Source organism: Macrosteles quadrilineatus, unplaced genomic scaffold (genome assembly GCF_028750875.1).
Source record: "Macrosteles quadrilineatus isolate MER2022 unplaced genomic scaffold, UCM_ALF_1.0 Scaffold_9__3_contigs__length_116548681, whole genome shotgun sequence".
Lineage (NCBI taxonomy): Eukaryota > Metazoa > Arthropoda > Insecta > Hemiptera > Cicadellidae > Macrosteles > Macrosteles quadrilineatus.
In genome coordinates this window covers 3,172,279-3,194,692 of record NW_026542602.1, presented here as the reverse complement: position 1 = coordinate 3,194,692, position 22,414 = coordinate 3,172,279, and the positions used below count along the sequence as shown (strand labels likewise).

At 31.2% G+C, this 22,414-nt stretch overlaps 1 protein-coding gene across 3 annotated transcripts in view; it reads right to left on the bottom strand.

Annotated features, from left to right (window-relative positions):
- LOC129002299 (collagen alpha-1(XVIII) chain-like) overlaps nucleotides 1-22,414 on the bottom strand; it is a 392,307-nt gene that overhangs the window by 198,258 nt on the left and 171,635 nt on the right. The gene's annotated exons all lie outside the window — the stretch shown is intronic.

Genomic DNA, 22,414 nt, shown 5'->3' with positions numbered 1-22,414 from the left:
ACTATAGCTTCACTGAATTTTAGGACACTTGCCTTGGTGAGACGATGAGGGTCTATAAATCTATGTTAACAAATAAACATTCATAGCATTAACGCAGAATATCTTAGTGCTTAGCCTCAAAATCCGTAGGTTATAGGTTAGATAGGTAAATGTGTATGTATGATACGGAAACCGTTTGTAATTAGGATATGAAATTTGATGGTGCTACTAGATATACGACTAAAGTTCAAAAGACTGGGATTTGGTCAAACCAAATAAACTACACACATACTGATAGCAAAAAAGTAATTTTACTTCAATTTTTCAAAACATATTTTAGTTAAAACTATTCTTTCCTAATAACCTAAAGTTATGCGAGATGTAAGTAGCTCACTTTGCTGCATTACATACGAATTAACCTAGTTTAGGGGTCATGATTGCAATAGTGCATTCTTGTGCATTTGTGGTTGATAAGAACTGTTAGTTGCATTAACATTTCAACACCCTTACGTCCAAGTACTCATGTAAAACAGTCAACTTATAAACCCTGTAATCAATCGAATACCAAATTATTTTGCCAAATTTCCTTTTTGTTAACAAAAATGTAAGTTTATTACATTTCTTATCATAAAAACCAAAGGTAAATTGAAACCCGTATTATTATTTACCAAACTTATATAAATGCACCTTTTTATAGCTTGGGATGATGAGTTATCCAGGAAGTTTAAAGTAAAGAATTAAACAAGCTATATTTGTCATAAAACTTCTTTGTTTAAAAAAACATCACTGCAGTATCAGGTATCTTGGCAAAAACCTTTAATTTTTTTAATCTTCACTTTATTATTTATTACCTATGTTTCATTTTCATTTTTTTTTTTTTTGTAAATCGCTCCTATGAGATTTCAAGAGCATGTCATAAGGATGGGGAAAATTAATTTGAATGATTTAGAAAGATTTTGTGTTTTATATCACTTTAAAGTTATTTGGGCTTACTACCAGAGATACTACGAGCATTTCTAGGCAATCTTTATGTAAATTTCAGCAAAAAGGGAAACAAACTATCCTTAATAATATTGACTAACCTACAGAAAATAGGTCTTTTTAATCTTTAATTTAATCTTTTGCTGACACATAAATTGTCAAAGGCTACTGGCTTGACGCCAGCTTTGATTCGAAGCTGCGGATATAATACATAGGCCTCTATAATTGCCCCCAGTAACAGCTGTTTACTATCTGTTGATATGCTATTGAGTCTGAAATAATTTATATGATCAGCAATTTTATGAGTCCGTAGATATTCGCCTGTTTTTACAACTACACTTTGTCAAAGAGAAATAAGGAAACCTTTCTTACTTCTCTGTGACCTGCTGTACTAATTGGAATAAAGAGATTTCAGATGTCCTTACGTACAGTCTTGAAAAGATGTTAAAGATTATAACGATTTTTCCGAACAAGTTAAATAATATATTCCACTGAAGCAAAAATTCTCTCGGATTTGACGTTTTTTTAACAAAGTAACGATATAATTTAAGCAATATAAACAAATTCATCAGTAATGTACCAAATAATAAAAAAGCTGGACAATTTATCCATTTTTATTTTCAGTATCCTCAACCCCACCGGCATTCATTCATAATTAGTTTACTTTTGTAAAAGCCTACTATTGCTTGATTACTTACTCAAAACCAAGTTTCATATTAAATATTTTAAGGAGACGCTTTTTTTGTTTTTTACCTAATGCGATTTTATATTGATATTAAGACTTTAAGGTCTGGAAATAGAGAGCAGGTTTACATGTATATAACTAGAAGGTCAATACTAAATAACTGCAAAAGTGGCAAGGGAGTTAATTTTCTTTTCTTTCAGAGTACAATGTTATACAGGATGTTCAACATTTTTATATTTAATTTTTTCCTACCAATCTTTTTCAACTTAAGTGCTAAAAAGGTTAAGTTATTGCGGCTATCATGGTTTTAACAAGCGACTCGTCATCAAAAATATCTATATTCTCTCTCTGCATAGCCTATTTCTAGTATTTAAAATGTATTTTGTGAAATTCGTCGTTATAAATTATGTTTGTAGAAGTAAACTCTGAAAATTTAAAATCCAAAATTAAGTATTACAATTAGTTAAATTTTAAGCTAAAACAGTGATCATACTATATTTTAGTGACAGAAATATATTTAATTTTTAATAACTATGTATTAGATTAGAAAAAGTTAAGTTAAGACACGCTACAACAATTTTTGGTGAGCTCACACGACTTTTGGGACAAAGGTGACAACTTGTTTGTTTAGAGTATCGCGTTTCCTGTTACAAAAGGGAATTTATAACAAAACTCGTAAATTTGGTAAATTACACCGCTTAGTGAAGGCTTACCAATCCCGTGGCAGAACGCCAGCATTGCCAGCGTGGGTGAAAACTGTGTTATACGGTCTGGCTCTGTATGTACGATCTGACTATTTGATATAAAAATGGAGTTGCTTTTGGAGGTACTTTCCTGTTAAAGGGAACATTCATTATTATCGATGGTTTTTTTCTCGATATATTGATATTAACAAATTGAAACATATCAGCTGACAACTACGATAAATATTGTCCAGTATCAACAAACAATAATAAAATGAAACTGTTCTAAAAAAATAACCCAACATAACTAACCAAACTTGCTGTAACATTTAAAAATTCCGTTTAACTTGCCTTTTCTATTATCAAACCCAGACAGAATTTTTAAATGGTACAGCAAGTTTGGTTGGTTATGTTAGGTTAGCTTAAAAGTTTCATTTCTTAATCCATATAATAGACTGTTTTAGCCTAAACAAGATCAGTTCGTTGTCAATATGTAATGGATCGTAAAAAAATATCGATATATAAAAAAAAATCTTCGATAATAATGAATGTTCCCTTTAACAGGAAAGTACCCTTTTGGAATAACGAACACTATAGAAGGGAAATATTGCTCACGAGTTTCTGCAAGTTTTTGTGTACAGAAATGAAAACAAACTCTAACCGAAGTGTTAACTTCTTTGAAAATTTAATAAGAAACAATATTCTACTCAACGCTTGTTAAAAATTAACATTTTATAAAAAAACGTTATTTGACAAAACTGTTTGTTTGCATAAAAAAAATTTAAATATTATAGTTCATTATATCATCATTAACACACAATTTATCTATACATATACAAAGAATGTGAGATAAAGTCAGAAACCCCATAAAATAAACTTATATTGTATACTTTTTTTTATGAAATGACTACACTTTTACATAATTATTCAGTTAACAAACGGTTTTTAAAATTCCACTTTCATCTCTTTCATTATAAAATACTAAACAAACCTAACATAACATAAAATTAATCAGAAGACCGACGAATGTAAGGGGTTGAACAAAAGGATGAAGGAATTGGAAGTGATAAGATATGAGAAGATTTCCTGAGATTCTTACAATATCTCACATGAAATATTTGTTTATTTAACTCAGAAATAAACTTCTTGCAGTCTCATATCAGGCTGTTTTGTGTGAAATATTATCATCTACGATATTCATAATTTTGTAAAAATCTACGTATCGGTCTATAACTAGTTTCTTTGCCCATTCTTCATAATTTGGATAGCATGCAGAAGATAATGTTTATCACTTTTGTAAATCTACTGTAGTTATAATAAATACACCTTTGACTTTAAAAAATCAACAATTAACTACAACAGTTTTATTCATTCTGTTTATACAGCTATGAAGAAAATGTAAATATTGTAATTTTCCTTTGAATAGCCAATAGAAAGCAACCATATTTACTGCCAAACATTATAGCTGAATAATGGGTACGTTCGTGTGTTGACAGATTGGAAAGTAAAGAAATAACTATTTACTATCTTTTTATATAGTTGGCATAGTTTTTCAGTTAGGCTTAGGTACTATTATTTTATTTTTATTTTTGCCATAAAGAAATCAACATGACTAATGTAAATTAATATCTTTTGATGGAATGAATTATCTATTGAGTAGGCCTATGGAAGTTAAATAATTTTGGTAAATAATAAAATTCATGATTATATTACTAGAAAAATTCAGTTTTATAAATAATTTTTTTTCTTATCATGTTAATAAAATTTATTTGCATTTTGTATTACACGTTTTAAGCAATTGCTCTACGAACATACAAATTATAATTTTTTTTATAAGTACAAACACTGTTTTTACTTGACTCTATACAGGGTGTTTATTTTTTTAACTTGCATCTTTATTTATGTAAAAACCGCAATAGATAGAAATATGCAGTGTGCGGGAATCATCTATTGACGTAGGGGGCAAAACGTTTTTGAACTCAACGTTACATTCACATTCCCCCCCTTTCAAGGTACCCCTTGTGACATATCAAATAAAAGAGCATGAAAAAAGAAAATGTTTGATGAAAAAAAATTGAAAAACGGTTCATAAATTTGTGAGATATTCCCCCCCTCCCCCCGGAACTAATTTTTTTTTAAAGCAAGGTACCTTTTGTGACATATCAAATGAAAGAGCATGAAAAAAGAAAATTTTTGGTGAAAAAATATTAAAATCGGCTCATGAATTTGTGGGGGGAAATATCCCGCAAATTTATGAACCGATTTTCAATTTTTTTCATCAAACATTTTCTTTTTTCATGCTCTTTCATTTGATATGTCACAAAGGGTACCTTGCTATTTAAAAAAATTAAGTTGAGGGCAGGGAGGAAAGGGGGGAATGTGAATGTTAACGTTGAATTCAAAACAATTGGGCCCCCTACGTCAATAGATGATTCCCGAAAACTGCATATTTCTATATATTGTGGTTTTTATTAAAAAAAAAAGATGCAAGTTTTTTAAAAAAAAAACACCCTGTATATTGAAGATACATTACGTGGCGGATTTTCAATAAATGCTTTGTTACTTATGTAAAACGGTGTTAATAGTATATTTCAAGACAGTTCGTACAGTTTCCATTGTCACTAAACAAACTACTAGATTAACATATATAAAAGGTATTTTAAAAGTATGAAAAGCAATAACTTTATAAGTGAAAAATGTTGCAACGACTGATAATAATACTGATATAACAAACTAATAATACTGAATTTCATCAGAGAAAAAGTAATTTTCGATCCAAGCTGTTTCAATCCAAAAAGTCCATATGAAATCTTCATCAGTCCATGAATTGTAGATCTAAATTCATCTTATTTCTCATCTTGTCTTATATAATTTTGTTTAATGGATGTTCTGATTTTACAAAGTAGAATCTTTGTCTAAAAATATAGAAGTATTATGCAGGTTTTCAAATAAATGCAATCACTTTATTATAAATGGGTAGTATTATTCACTTTTGGATAACGAACTAGTAATTCAATCTATTTGGTTCTGCTTTACCCAATTTATAATGCAAAAAGAACATGGTTGAATGGACTTAACATTAACAAAATTCTGGATAAATTATACCTTGCCGTTTATAAATTTGTATAATTTATAGGGTTTATCATATGATTAAAAGTGTTAAGGGTTAATATAATTTTACCTCTAGTCCAGTTTACGGAGAAATTTTATTTAGCAGGAAAACCACTAAAAATTGTTATTTATGGCTATGTTTTCCCCCAACGCTATCAATTTATGGTTGGTTTAAACAATCAGTTTCTAATTGTAACTCTGATTCTAGAAAATTGCTACAGGCGTTATGGAACTATTACATTAGAACTATCAAAACAAGAAATGTTTTACCTTGAGTGAACAGAATGTAAACAGACATAATTTGTAATTATAAAAGTGGTAAATGCCTGGGTTTGAACCAATAAATAAGTTATGTTATTATGAATCACGATAACAGTACTTAAGAAATAGTTATTTTGCGCCAAAATATGAATTAATTGCGAAATAACCAGTTAGGTAAACATGTAAAATTAAAATAAGTACGACTGTGTTTTTTATCCTCCTCGGAAATGAAGGATTCCTAAAACTATAAGACTCACAATACGGTAAAATGTTGCTTTTTAAATGTTTTACAATTTTATTCATTTTTATCGAACTAGTAATCGTCAGATTAGTTATGGGGACAAAGAAAAAAATAATCTTTAACCACGAAATGTAAAATTTCAATTCTTTGACCCTGGCCTCAGATTCCTCTTATAATCAATATTCAAATTAATTGTATTATGATACTTAGATACGTCTTTTAATGGAATGGATTGTTAGATACTTCGTTACGTACTAACCACGGTTGTGTTATTGCTCATGGTCTAACAACTCAAACCCTTAAGTGTAACGACTTCAACAATTAAAAAATACTACTTATAACAAAGGTATTAAGATTTCCAAATCTTGAAAATAAAACGAACGAAATAAAGTTGAATAATCGAATTTCAAGGTAACAGAGTATAATGTTATCGAGTTATACGATTAAGCCCTTACATTCCCGTTTTTGTCGACGCTGGGTTTTAATCACTGCGGTAGGGTTTGTAAGGCTACCATCCAATAAAAACCATGAGATACGTCAACTAAATACTTGAGTTATATCATATATAAGCACTAATATTTATAACCTAAATAGGTTTTCTCGTAAGATTACATATAGGATTTTAATACTCGGGATGGTCCGAGGTAATCCAGGGTTTAGAGTTCGGTACTTGTGTTCTTAAATCCGTGATGCAATATTGTTAATGGGTAGCATTTTATATTTTCGTAACTCTTCCTCAACACGGTGGCTTTGAGCTCCTTCTCCGCTGTAGATCTCATCATATAAAAACCCCGAATAATATACATATTTCATGAATGGAGAACTATCTTCATTCACCTGTCAAAAAGTGATGGAGCCATAAACCTGTAGCTTAGAGACTAATTTAAGCTTTAATCCATTTAATAAATATATAGGATTCACAAAATATTTTTCTGTAATTAAGGTAGTCTTAACCTCCACGAAACGTCACGTATAATCATGGAAATTAAACTTCTAGCATTCTTTTTACGCAGCTCCCTTTCCTAAGTGTGATAGTAACATTTACTATCATATTATTGTTGAATGGTTCGGCACTGATAACATTCAACCTATGCAAGTGGCAATCCCTGCAAACAACCAAATGCACTTTTTCTTTAACGATAAAGGGAATACCATATGACCAAAGTCATATTTTACCAAAAGTGTTATTAACTTAATTTTTTAACTGGTAGTCGTGACAAAATGCACTACAGTTACTCATTATTTAGATTCATCACTGTAGTTCACTAGAGAGCAGTTATCGTTAGGGTTATAGTCCCGTCGGGCTATCAGATGAGAAATAACTCCCTGGAGGCGGCCATATCTCAACTGTTTATTTGCAAATGACACAATAAATAGCATTCGCCCCCGGACATAATATCAGTTGTGAAATAATGGATAATCACGGATTCTATACTACACCTCTCTCTCTTGCTGCAGAAATACATACAACACAATTTACCAACACAGAGGCTATTTTAATTGGATTGAAACCGTGTTCACGTTTACTTCACCATCACGATCAAGTCTTTATGGAAACATCCTGTTTTGAGCAAACATAGTGGTTGTCAAACGATATAACACAGTGAGGTTGTCTGTCAAGAACAAACAACAATAATATAGAAGGGTTAGGGTAATATAGGGGGGTTAGGGGTGGTTAACCTTACCTAAACTATAATTCAATAGGCCTACTTTAATTCGAGTTCGTTACTTCAACTACTGTTGTAGGCTAGTTGGTACTGTAGTAAAAATTATTGCTAAAGCCAGATGTCCTTGCACTCAGTGCAAGGAAGTATATATTTAAATTATTCTAACGATAATGACTAGTTTCAAGTCTAATATAAACACTTCTTTATTGTTATGTTTGCACATGGATACAGTTTTAGTGCCAAATCTAGGCGATCTGGCATAATGCGAATCATATCTGTTTTTCCTATGTAGTCTATTTTGTTTCAGGATATGTTTTTTTTTATTTATACAAAAAGTAAAATGCAGTCGGGGTAGTTGAAAATTTTACTTTTTCCATATGATTCATTGTAGATCTCCTTATGTTTCTCATATACAAGATATAAATTATAGTTATATAAACATGAACGGGTATCCATTCTTTACATTATACCTAAAACGCTATCATGGCATACAATGGTAAGTTTATATTCAACAGAACCGTTCCCAAAGTCTTGGAAGTCTTTGCTAGTCTCCATGACTAATCTGGAACTGGCAAAGTTTGGCAGAACTTTGCCGTTTCTAACATTTAAACGGGTACTATTGTTCTGGTAGGATAGCTGAATAGCTTATCTAAAAGTCACCATTTAGGTTATAATCGACGTTTAATTCCCTGAAAGTTTAAAACATTCTTGATTCAAAACTTGTATGGTCATAGCTGAGCCTATAGTCTTAGTAGGATCAACAGCCAATTATATCGGTATTAATGTCTAAGGAGGATGCTCGGATTGGTAGCAGAGGAGATGATGGTGAACATTTAACGGTAATATTATTTAGTGCTGTAACCTTATTATAAGTATTCGAAAAAAGTACAATTCATTTGAGACTATCCAAATGTCCACTCCGAGGTCTCATGGTATAATTTTTATCCAATACATAAATGTTTGACTACTTACATCTCAATGTTGATGTGTTTCATTTGAATATTTGAAAACTAAAAAATATTAACCAGCTATCCTTGAACAAAAAAATCTGAGATGAATATATCCAGTAAACAAGCTCAAAAGTATTAGGATGTTACAATTACATCAATTTAATTACGTACTACATGGATATACATGTATTACGGTATTCAAGGAATCACAATTTTCAACATCTCAGACCACGAAATCATTCTTTGACTGCATATAAACCTTGAATGAAGCAAGCTGTTTTCTTCATAATTGCTAGTAAAAGTAGATTCAAACACAAGTCTTGCCACAAGTTTCTGTCGATCAGACGCATCGCCGCTGAACGTATTGACACTGTTTTCCACTTAAAGTTCCAATCCAGTTTGGGACGTCTGTCACGTTTATCTGGGGGAGTGTTAATGCCTTGTTTTATACTCAATATATAATATTTCAAAACATAATAAATAAAACCTAATCTGTATCTTGTCGGATGTTAAAGCAACGGTATTTTACTGTATTTTAAACAGTATTTCTAACAATCGATTGCTTTATATGGTAGAGTCCAATTTAGTGGTTACAAAATTTCTTAAAGACGTTAGATTTTCGCATTTATTTACCTTTTCATAGTGTGTATATTGTAATGCCTCAAAATATCATCTAGCCGAAATTGCATTGAAAAGTCTTTTCCTAATATTTTAAGTGTTTTATTTTCTGATATGTTTGTAAATAAAAAGTTTCATTAATATAAAATTATCACTATTATAACTTAGTTAATTTTACTCTAACAGTAAAACTATTAGACAATATAATTATCTTATTTTACTGTTTCTGTTTTACAAGATGTATTTTCAACGAACCAGATATGGGAAGATACCTTAAATTTACGTTATAAGACATAAATGACACTATAATAAACGTATAAGCAAAATTCAGAGTTGCGTGTAGTTTTGTCTTCGTATTTTGTAATTTCAAATCAAACCTGAACATAATTTGTGTTATTAATTTGTTGGCAATAGTAAAAAGTAATATTGTTTGGATGAAAAAATGTTACGCTACGAAGCCGATGTAATGCACCATAATTTTAAATTATTGATCTTATTTCTTCCCTCCTAATAATAATCCTTTTCCCAACGAACCTTAATTCCATTTATAGTAGTTCCACAGAAAACCTATATTTTTTACCTCTTTCAAAACATATACAAACTCCGTTTCCTATATAACATTTATGGAAAGTTTACATTTTCCAATAGGTTTTAAAAGTACAGTTATCAGTGAGCTATTTAGTGACTGACACGTAATGACTTGACACAAGTTTCAACAAATTAAGCAGCCTTGTCGACAGAGGCCAACTTTGGCTGTAAATTCCTCAGCTCGTTAAGGGTCTTAGCTGCTGTGTAACGGTGCATCATGCTACTGTATATGAATATATGATGAATACATGCTAAACTAAATATAAAAAAGTCAAAAAAACCATTGCCAAAGACTTTTACTTGGTAATTTTTTGTATACAATACTAAAGTGGTAAAGATTTTCCTTGGGTTGACAATTAAAAATCATTTTCCAAAGAAAAATGAGGTGTTTTCCAGCCGGATATTATTATTTAAGGTAACAAACTACAAAAAATTAATCGAATTAATTTAGACATAATTTGATACAATCAATATTTAACCAAGACAGCTTTGAAATTTGTATAATTCAATACTTGCAATAAAAAAATGTTTAATTTTAAGTTAAATTCTGGGTAAATTATAAAGCAGTTTGAAATTAACAGTCAAATTTAGTTTTTAAGAGAGTTTTTCTTAAAAATTGTGGTTTATTTTTGGCACCTCTTACCTTAAGAAGAAGCGAAATGCTAATTACTCTTACTCATGTTAAGCTTCGTAGCAACAAGGTTAATTTAAGGCTCAAGTTTGGCGGATGTCGTCACTCTTGCTTCCTGCTTCTTAATTAGCTCAACAATATACAACTTTATTCTAAATTATTTTTTCCTACTTAGATGATACATTTTCGGAGGATTGATGGGATTTTTATCCACATTTTATGATTCATTTGTAAGAATTAAACCAAGTCGACAAATTGTTTTCCTGTTTCATTCTCCTTGCATAAAATCTTAAAACTGACTTAAATAAAAGGAATATTATTAAACTTATATTTACATCTAGCCTACAGTTAAGTAATATAGAGATCTATAAGGTGACTAATTAATGAATCTATTTATTGAATAGTGTAAGAAAACTGTTTGTCATCTTTCTTCCCTGTGTGTTACATAAATTCGTAAATTAACTTGGAGTTCCTTATAATTATATAATTTGAAATAAAAATGGTTGTTATTTCAACGTTTTGAGGCATATACTGCTAGACATTTTTTTACACCTATTACTGTTAGTTATTTTAACTATACATAAAAGGGTAGTCATTTTAAAATTTTAAATCGGATTCATTTCATTTTAGTTTAATTGGCTAGCCGTGTTAAAAATGTAGGTAACATTTACGCGTACAAGTAAGGAGAAAAATCCATATGAACGTTTTTTTGCAGCCCTTTTCATCATGGTAAATATTCCCAAACGGGTTTATGGGCATTTAATTTTGTTTAGGTACAAAGAAAATTATTTTGGACGATACCATAGTAAATTTTTAAAAGATATTTAAATATGAAACCAAATTGAACAATAAATTAGGTTTATACAGTTTGATGGTTTGGAATCCGTCCACAATAATTATTTTCCCCATTGTAGTATTTGCTTCAAATAAATGTTCCAAATATTCTTTTACATCGCCCCGTTTCTTGGGATGTTTGCAGATTTCTTTAAGGTTAACACAATGTAAATTGGGCTGTAATTGTACACTTTGTGTAAGGATTAACAACAGTACAAGCCCCAAACCCACGTTTGTGGTAGCTCTAATCACTTTTGGTCACTGTTTCATCCAATATTGGTCAAGGCTAATGTAACGTAGAACAATCCAACACCACAATGCGGTTGATGAGTTTTTACTTGATTGTTTGATCTTAAGTTTATATTTTATCACACAATTTATAGTTAATAAGATTTTTTAGTAATTGTACTTTACGTTTAGTGAATATCTGCTATTGTAAATCATTATTCGAGAATAATGATGTACTATTCTAATTGTAAGGTTTAATATGGGCTGTTTATTTTCAGCTTGAGGCTAAAGCCCAAAAATATTTTTAGTACAGATATAATAGTCCTGTATATTATGTATTCCGTGTATTGATTCGTTGCGCTAGCCGTCTTAGAATGTTAGTTTTGAATTATGGATAAGGTCAAATGGTTTACGATAATTTGACTATTTTACTACACACCTTTAGCCTTAATACACATAACAATTGTGTAATTTCTCTTTTGCCCAGTAATTACTATAAATTAGCTGTTCCTTTAGTCTTAAATTTTAAGTCTTGGAGCTCTTTAGTTTTTAATCTTTACAAAAAATAGATTCTGATTATTATGCAATCCAGCACTCTGTATACGTGAGACATTTCTTTAATTACAAAACTTTAAAAAACTCGCGTCGTGTTTGATTTCATATTTTTTCTACGAAGGTTCTTTAAGGGTATTTAAAAAAGAATGTATTCATCTTCCAAAAATGTTCAGTTTTATTCTTAAATGTGACTTAGTAAAGGTAAGAAAAATATAATAACCCTATAGAATAATTCAGAGTTTTGCACAGTCGTTGTGTAACAGCAAAAGCCCTCTTATGATTGTTTCGTATTAATATCATCCATGTGTTGATTTAAAGGTAAAATTCCTAAAAAAAATAATAATCCTACAAGATCTAAATTGGAAAACCCCCCAAAAGGACTTTCTAGGCTGATAACTAACAATTCAGCTCTTCACTATGTAAAACCCCTTCCTGGAAATGGTCGTTAAAAACAGAGACCATTATTTCAACTCTACCATTGATATTCCACATATGCGGCTCTGGATTGTTCATTGTTGGAACGCGCCTCACACTCACACACACGAGCACAATTGATACAATGGTTACATTGTTGGGTGGGTAATAATAGTTCCTTGTTGACATTTCCCAATAGTAAATGGTTTGAATGGAATACCTTCAATACGAATAACCACCAATCAAAACTGAATTAGATTTTTTTACGTGATCTATAAGAAAACATCCGTAAGAAGTGTCTACAAGGTTTATGAAATCAGAGTGATGTCTTTAATGTAGATAAAGGCTGCTAATATAAATGTTATATAATTTTACTCGGTATAACTTAAGAAAGTAGATTTTTAATATTAAAAAGAATCTTACTTACACAAATTAGTGTTGAGGAAATTCTCCATTACCTGTAAAAAATAGTTCTCAATAGTTTTAAAATATACTTTACTCCAAGGATATCAAATACGAATAAATAGTTACAAATTATAGTTACGCATCACTAAGCTTATAATCCAATAAAAAGTACTAATCACAAACACCAACTAATCATTTACTTAAAAACAAAACAATCATCGTAAAATTTTGTGAGTAAAACTAGCAATATTGATATATACCAAACGCTATCAACATATGAGGGGTATTATTATGATTTTTTTTTTTTTATAATACCCAATACTTCAGTAATTTTACTGATATAAAACATGTTTATTTTTACCATACTGAAACATATTTCGTAAATTTGACTGATATTTTTTCAATCCTGTAAAGGCTGTTTGAGCTTAGAGCAATAAATGCGGAATGGGTTTAAGTATTTATTTCTCTAAATCGACCAGAAACCTCAAGGGACCAAAAGACGTTGATAATTCAAGCGCTTCCAAACTCAAAATGTTACACCGTCTATATTTCGGCCATAGCTTGAATGTAAATGATGAAAAATACACTTGTAATGGGAAAAAACATCTTAGTAAAAACAGATTAGTAGAATCTATTTAAAAATATTATTAAACCATAGCTTTAAAATCATGTGTACTTTATATAACCTACAAGTTGTATTTGCAATACAATTATAGTTTACCAAATATATTTTGTTTTGAGAGTTCTGTGGAGCTAATAGCGAGAACCATATTAACACGTAGAAAAGTAAAACCATTGACTATTGGATACTGAAGATGTATTAATAGTCAAAGGTAAAACCCATTGAAACATCTGTTATTCGATTGTATTTAACGTAAGCTTATCTCAATAACATATTTATATTAGGATTAGACTATCCAAAACATATAACCTACTTGATGACCTATTTTAAACACTTTTCTATTGTTAGCAACAAAAATATACATTCGATAAAAAAAAAATAAGTGTTTTAGCGAAATCAAAACAAGTAAAACCTAATAATAATAAAAAAATATACTGTTTCCAATAAAATGTATGTTTGTCAATTTTGTAGACAAATGATAAAAGTTAATAAAACATTTCCAAGTTAAATTTGTAGCCACTTTCACGTTTAGAAAATTCTTTATATGATGTAAATTTAATATTACTATCGAGTACGCATTGTTTGTCACAAAGACAAATTCATCGGTCGTTGTTGGTATATCATCGTTTAAGTCACATCAAAAAACATAATACAAAAGACTATAATATGAATTCAAATTTTAACAGCAGCTTTTATGGCTGCTATTGGCAAATAACTAGTTGTACCTCAAGAGAACGTAAATGGCCACATATAGTCCATATTTAAGAAATCAGTATCCAAAAGCAATGATCAAACATGCAATACATGTAAGTATCATCCCAGGCTTGTTACGAACACACTTATTGGAACGAGTATCCTTAATCACTTAATAACAAGAATACAAAGGAAATGAGACTCCGCCCTCATTCCATCACGCAACACGCCAGTGAAGAGTTCCTAGAATTTGATGTTGAGCAGACTGCTTTGTGATGGTTATTAAAGGCTGTGGACATTACATAACATGGTTAAATGACAAGAAAAGGCTCAATGGAGTGTATTGAATATTTTACTTGGAGCCTTTACTAGTGTAATGAATGAGAAATGGGTTTAGTTAATTATGGCTGAATGCTGTAAAATATGGAACTGACAGGTCGTTTGGAGTATACTTAGCAATGCGAAACTATTTCACAAAACACCATAAAAACCATGTATTTTATAGGAGTAAGAATATTTCATTGATTGATGAAAAAACCATATTTATTATGTTACTTCAAACTCCACTGCATACTACACACAATACAATAGGTCATATGAAAATAGACTGGTGAGAGTAATTCAATATTTCAGAATTTGCATGAAATTTAGTATTTGACAGGGGTTAGAATTGCTTTTTGGTTTTCATACAACCAACCCTGTTGAAATGTACAAAAGGGGTCATGTTATTTTAAATAGCTGATTGCATAGATTTACAAGAGACAATTATTGATACAAAATCACCAAATTTCAATACAGTGTATTAAAATATATACACGTTTTAAACTTTATTATTTCATGCATTTGTTTGAACTCATTTGATAGTTAATATTTAATAGATGCACATTCTAATACTATTTGTCAACGATATATTGTAAATGTAAATCACCCAGAACCACTAAATATCGTCACGAAAACCGCGAAGCAACAAATCCCACCCGTAGAAACAGGATTGTGTCTCCAGATTTATGTCTTTCCTAATACAAGGTGGGCAATATTTCTTGTTTTGTTCCCAACGATTCCGAAATAGTCTATTTACAATGTAATACGAATCTCGTTTGAAAAAGTGTTTGAAATTGTTTACCAATTATTATTATTGCACGTAGCTTATATACTTAATATCTTTGAGGTTTCGTTTGTCAAACTATCTCACATACTTCAAGCATTAAAAAATGCTTTGGTTGTGAGGGATGGGGCGATGGTATAAGTAACATATGTAGTTTGGAGTTAAGGTTTCCAAAGTTGCCAAATCTCCTCCCAGTTGGTCGTTCGGAATGTTCTCCCAGTTTCAGTGACATTTACACTCTGTTTTCCGATTGTAAAATTCCCTTTGGGCTCCAATCTGGATATGGAATTCCTTTTAAGAACGCATTTGGTACTTTTAAAGTTAAATATTTTAATCAGTATCTACACACATCTATATTCATTTTTATATACGTAGTTTATTTGTATGCACTATTTTTATGAATTGAATTTCAAAATGTATCTTTTAATATTACCTACGGTTATTTTTATGGCTAAAAATGCAAAGGATGAATCATTAGGACGAAAAATGTGTGTTTTTTTGACAGTGTTATTTATATACTTTTTTACTGGATTTTATAACTTGTTTATTATTATTACTTCCCCTTTTTTACTAGATTTTTTTTGTTTTCTTTTTTATACATTTTAGATATTTCATAATGTTTAAGTTATCTATAAGCTGTGGCTTCCCAGTAAAATTGTTTTCCCTTTTTGTAAATTAGATTATAGATTATAGATTGTAGAATATGAATGGACTGATTGACTCGTTCAATTTGAGGATCAATTTTTGTTAAAATATCTGTTTGTACTTTTTATTCTTAGAATAAATAATGTTTGATTTGATTTGATTTTTGAATAAAACATTTTGTTCAAGAAGGAGGACAATTAGTTCATTGTTATACTTTGACAATTTTGTAAAATTGTCTTTTAAAATATAGTTTGGGATCACATTCAATCTCATTTAATAAATATTTAGCTACCCAAAGTATCCCTACTAAACATTAAAATATAACTAAATAAAGTAATAAGGTATTGATCCAATTTTAAAATAATGAAACTAATTAACAAGAATCACCTCTTTACAATTTAATATTTTCATACTCATGCGTTTTCATAGTATCAACTTTAGTTTTCTTCAAGAAAACATAAACCTAAGAAGAAACTAAAATAACTCATTTTCTCAATATAGTTATGTTTAGAAAATAAAACAACTGCTACAAATTAATGACTCTTTAAGTGTCTATAATCGTTTTAAAGTACATGTTATTATTACCCTCATTTTGCCATTAACTGTATTCTCCCACATTAAACTTACATGGATAGAAATGAACAGTCTGCAGCATCTCTTGAGAAATCTACGAGTATTTCTCTTGTTCCACCCCTTCCTCAACATCTATCACAACCACTTGAATCGGTTTGGTTTGTACATATAAAAACTAACCTAGGAAAATCAATATTATTGAAAAAAGGCACGATTGGAGCATAAGTTTGATATTACATTATAAATGTTTCAAAAGTTGACTTTGTAAGTGGTTTTACGTATTGTCGTTCAAATCACAGCCTGATACATATAAGAAGTTGTGAAAGAAATATGTTTGAGCATTATTAGATAACTCGTACTAATACACACCAAATAACGTTATTATGTATAATAACTAGAATGGAAACGTATATTGACGAGCTTTATAAATATAGCTTTAATTTGTAACTATGCCAAAGTTAAAAAAATAAATGGGAATAATGAAAAAATCTATTTATTCAAGGTAATAGTCATCAATGTATTTTATCTTCCAAATTCTACAATAAATGTAGTTTAGAATCTAAAAAATATTCTAAAGAGTCACAGTGTTATTAAAATACTACGCTGAAGCCACGCACGATAAATATAAATATTATTTAATCCGTACATATCAGATACCCTTAAATATTATCCTAAGAATAGACATAACACTAAGACCCCAACCTATTATATTATTAACGTGATAGAATCGAATTTTATGTAAACGCTTAATACCAAATAAAAATATAGGCATATGGCACATCAAAATGAAGCTTAGAGTGTGTAGATTTCCCGAAAATTATTGGTATGAACAAACTTCCTATGCGCTCCGCCCCACAGGCCGATTTCCAAAGGGCTACGCCTGACATGCTTCCAAAGTTTAAATGATTTAATTTATTTAATGGATCAGCTGTTTGATGCAATAAATGGGTTTGTTAATTTACTCAAAAAGATGTTTGAAATGCTTTATGAATATTGAGGAAATTTTGTGCATTATTTAGTAAGACTGTTATGTTTGGTTTTTAAGAAAGGTTGTATACGTTTTGTAGAGTATTACTTATAGTTTCATTTGTAATTTATATAGAGTCTACATGTAAAGAGGCTTGACAAATAAAGAATTATGGTAAAACATTTTATTGATGAAGCATCAATGCTACACTAAGGTATGTTGTCATCTTTTGGATCTATTAACATCAAAGTAGGGATTTGAAAGTAAGTACGTTTACACTTTAAAATCATTTTAACAAAACAAATCGTAGACTTGCTGTATTAATAAAACACACATCAGCACCACTTGGGCTATACACTTAAATGGCTGTCTAGGTCACATTTTCTTCGCGTTGCAAAGCACGGGTATAGCAGCTCGTAATATTTTAATCATATATATTTTTAAGCTGTATGCACCTTGGGGAAATATTTAACCTTAATTGTTTATTTTTCCTATAACACTGATTTACTGTTATAAATGTTTATTAATTTCACGATAAAAAGATTTATCAATTAATTTTTAATTACGTGAAAAATGTACTTTGTTGAAAAGAAAATCATAAACTAAATGCATATGGAAAGTTAATACTGAATCAGATATTCTTTTGAGTACCGGTAGTTTAACATTCAACATGGACCTTTTTCAAGCTAATGGTGTTACAAGGAGCCGTAATATCCGCACAAATTTAAACTTGGAACCCTAATTAAGCAATAAGTGTCGACGCCTGTGAAACTTAAACGGTAAATTACCTTCCTCTGAAGAAGCAACCTTTTGTGTTTCACAGCTCGGTCAAGTCGCGTAATTACTTTCATTATACAATTAACTTGCACATCACTTAACTGAAAATGCTCCTGAAGGTACTCTTACCACTCAAATAAGAAGATTATGTCTTTTTGCGCCTCACAACAGTATTATAAGGTCTATAGTTTATTTAATTGGTGCCATGCATTGTTTTGAGACCCAACTTAGTTACTAAAATGGAAACTCGCAGATTAGGAGGTAATAAAAACAGTAGATTGTAATAGTAACCATCCATGAAAACTTTTATTTAAATTTAAAAATTACAGCTACTTCGTGATTTTGGCCTATAGACCTGTTACGTGTATTTGTTATGTCGGTAAAATCTAGTACACTATTACTATTACTACAAGAAGACTATTACTACGAAGTCATAATCAATATTACTAATACAAATGCGACAATCAAGTAACCGGTAACATCCTGTAGTCGCCCTTCCGGTGTAGAAACATTACCTACTTCCGGTGCCATTGAATTTGAATATACAGAGTCTATAAAATCTACGCATATCGGATTAGGAAACAAATTAGACAAAAAAGTCGAATGTGTATTCATTTTGTATCTGCGACTACGACAAAATTTACAAATGCATATGAGCAAATAAAATAATCAAGTTACCAAAACTCGGAAGGGATTCTATTCTGTGTTTTTAATCCGGTGAATTCAAAACTTAAAGGAACGCCAATAACAACAATGATACCTGATTATGGAGATTATTTAGCTGTAATAACTATATCCATAAAATACATAATTTCCAACGATTTTATGTTTTCATCCATCTATTCAATAGTTTTCCTATTGTAGTAGATGATTAGCGGATTTATGATCTATTCTATTTTAGTAGATCAGTGGATTCATAGTTAGTGTAAATTGGTATCACTAGATATAATTTGACATTTTACTCTATTATCACACTATAAACATATCAAATAAATAAACTAAAAATAATAAAGTTTTTATGTGACTAATTATGTGTATTCACATAAAAACTTTGAACCTAGGCAGTTCGCCTTCATTAAAAACAGTTTTACTACTGGTATGAAGTTTATTATACAAAACATTATGATTAATGTAAAGTACTAGAATAATTTATGAGTAGGTGATGAAAATACAGCAAATAAATAGACAAACATGAAATAATTAACACTTAAACAAATCTAAAACTAATCAACAATGTTGTAGTTATTTATTATATTATCACCAGTGAACAAAGGATAACGCGATTATATAAATTTTATTCCTTTGTCTAAGTAAAAGTGCACTCATCCGATTTAATCCAATTTATTAAATGTGTCCTATAATTAGTGCATTAGTGTTTTTGCTGATTCCAGACAGTAATAGTATTTTCATGAATGCAATTATAAATATGACAATAGAGTCTGTTCAAAACAATCAAATATATTTGAAATACATGAGTACACCAGTTTTAAACTTTATAAACATCATCAGAAAGGTTATTCGATATAATAATCATTAACTATCTAATGGTTATTTATATACTTAGAATGAAAATTTATAATACTGTAGTAGTTTTCATCACTAGGAGCGAAAGTTTTTTTTTTTTACGCAATTGTGTTTTTAAAAAAATGCGCAGCCTAGTTTGGAAATACGAATAAGTACCAAAAAGACACTTACGCTCCGTGTGATGAACAACTATTTGCATCATACTGTGTAAATTACCTTCTAATCGTAAAAACTATACAACATATTTTGATATTATACAAATTCGTTATCAATGTTTACATTTCTGTTGTTTACAAACATAACTTAAAATATCGTGTGATTAGCAGCGTTTCATAATGTAATACAAAATGTGGAGGTTAGCAAACTTAAAAATGTACAATATGTTTTTTGTTCCCTATTTTAAGTTATCCTAAAACGATGATTTTTTCGAACGATTTAGATAACTAAAAACTGATGTTTTCTGGACTTATGATGAAAAGTAAGTTTTCATAAATGTGGTATGTTTTATAAGTAATTTGGCCTTAAAACATGAAATACTGTACAAATAAAGGTTAACAATTTAAAAAGTGTCAAAAATATTATGTTAAGCTACCAAAACATAAGAGAAAGAATTAAACTGAATCTATAGAAAATAACCAAATACCTTTAAAATAATCAGCTGTGGTTCCACAAACCTAAGTAACAGCAAACCCCAAACACAACAGCTAAGACCACTCATTCTTCACAGTGTTTCACAACACTACACACTATCAAAACCACGGCGGTACCCTACCAAGGCGGATGGACCACTGGTCTAGCCTACGGTGTTATTATTTAGATCAAGCCAAGATGGGATCCGAGGTACGGGGGGGGGGATGAAACAATGAGGTGTCACTCAGCCTGAGATCATTATGGTTATGGTCGGGGGGGGGGGGGGGGTAATTTGAGTTCAAAATTGCTCCAGGGTTCACCGGTCCGTATCAATTATATCTTGTTCTGCCCGGCAACGTTTTGTGTCCGTGTAAGTGTATCAGGTCCGACATGGTGGATTAGAGGTTTGATTATATTTAGGGGGTTTTGGGGGGGGAGGGGGGGCTGGAAACAATGTTTTAGTGTTGCATTTTGTGTATCACGTAACTAAAGAAAATTCGTTTGATTGGTTCGTGACCAAGTTTTGGGAAAGAAACTCCTTTATTCGTTCGTCGAGCTATTTTGAAAAGAATGTTGAATATCTTTTAGATAGCACAGAAACAACAGTGGTCCAAGGATAGAACCTTGCGGGACCCCATGCTGAATCTGTGCTAGCAAAGAATGACTGGTGACAGTTTGATTATTAATGGTACTTTTTATTTCAACAAGTTTGTATTGTTGTTAATACGTCGTGCAGATTATATAGGTCAAAGTGTAAGGAAGCCTCAGCATGTAGTCACGCTCTAGCAGGCTGCCCTAATTAACACGGGATAAGCCCAGATTCCCCGGGATAATGGACTGATAACAATGTCTCTAGTATGTGGTTTATATTGTAGGTCGCTCCGCAAACTGTTGCAGATTATATAGGTCAAAGAGTAAGGAAGCCTCAGCATGTAATCACGCCCTAGCAGGGTGCCCTAATTAACACGGGATAAGCCCAGATTCCCCGGGATAATGGACTGATAATAATGTCTCTAGTATGTGGTTTATATTGTAGCTCGCTCCACAAACTGCTGCAGATTAGATAGGTCAGAGTGTAAGGAAGCCTCAGCATGTAATCACGCCCTAGCAGGCTGCCCTAATTAACACGGGATAAGCCCAGATTCCCCGGGATAATGGACTGATAATAATGTCTCTAGTATGTGGTTTATATTGTAGCTCGCTCCACAAACTGCTGCAGATTAGATAGGTCAAAGTGTAAGGAAGTCTCAGCATGTAATCACGCCCTAGCAGGGTGCCCTAATTAACACGGGATAAGCCCAGATTCCCCGGGATAATGGACTGATAACAATGTCTCTAGTATGTGGTTTATATTGTAGCTCGCTCCGCAAACTGTTGCAGATTAGATAGGTCAAAGTGTAAGGAAGTCTCAGCATGTAATCACGCCCTAGCAGGCTGCCCTAATTAACACGGGATAAGCCAAGATTCCCCGGGATAATGGACTGATAACAATGTCTCTAGTATGTGGTTTATATTGTAGCTCGCTCCGCAAACTGCTGCAGATTAGATAGGTCAAAGTGTAAGGAAGTCTCAGCATGTAATCACGCGCTAGCAGGCTGCCCTAATTAACACGGGATAAGCCCAGATTCCCCGGGATAATGGACTGATAACAATGTCTCTAGTATGTGGTTTATATTGTAGCTCGCTCCGCAAACTGTTGCAGATTAGATAGGTCAAAGTGTAAGGAAGTCTCAGCATGTAATCACGCCCTAGCAGGGTGCCCTAATTAACACGGGATAAGCCCAGATTCCCCGGGATAATGGACTGATAACAATGTCTCTAGTATGTGGTTTATATTGTAGCTCGCTCCGCAAACTGCTGCAGATTAGATAGGTCAAAGTGTAAGGAAGTCTCAGCATGTAATCACGCCCTAGCAGGCTGCCCTAATTAACACGGGATAAGCCCAGATTCCCCGGGATAATGGACTGATAACAATGTCTCTAGTATGTGGTTTATATTGTAGCTCGCTCCGCAAACTGCTGCAGATTAGATAGGTCAAAGTGTAAGG